Source organism: Engraulis encrasicolus, chromosome 2, assembly GCF_034702125.1.
Source record: "Engraulis encrasicolus isolate BLACKSEA-1 chromosome 2, IST_EnEncr_1.0, whole genome shotgun sequence".
Classification (NCBI taxonomy): domain Eukaryota; kingdom Metazoa; phylum Chordata; class Actinopteri; order Clupeiformes; family Engraulidae; genus Engraulis; species Engraulis encrasicolus.
The window spans coordinates 45048916-45049345 of NC_085858.1; positions in this window are offsets into that span (position 1 = coordinate 45048916).

The following is a 430-nucleotide window of genomic DNA, read 5'->3' on the forward strand; positions in this document are numbered from 1 at the left end:
TTCTGTCTCTTTTGTGCCGTGGATGTGCTTGTAAGTCTATCCGCTGCTAATTGCCTGAGTGGTCGGAGCACAAAGTCTGCCGCTGAAATCCTACACTGCGGGGTGTCGTGCAGCGAGTAAAATTTACAATGTAGTATAACAATTCTCCATTTGCGGAGAAAAAAAAAGAAAAGAAAAGAGAGTGGCTGAAAGAGAGAGAGAGAGAGAGAGAGAGAGAGAGAGAGAGAGAGAGAGAGAGAGAGAGAGAGAGAGAGAGAGAGAGAGAGAGAGAGAGAGAGAGAGAGAGAACCCACATGGAAAGACAGAGGAGGATGAGAGAGCGAGAGAGAGAGAGAGAGAGAGAGAGAGAGAGAGAATGAGTGAATGAGAGAGAGAGAGAGCGAGAGAGTAAAAGAAGGCAGAGTGAGTGTTGCAGGGAGAAAATGTGGTG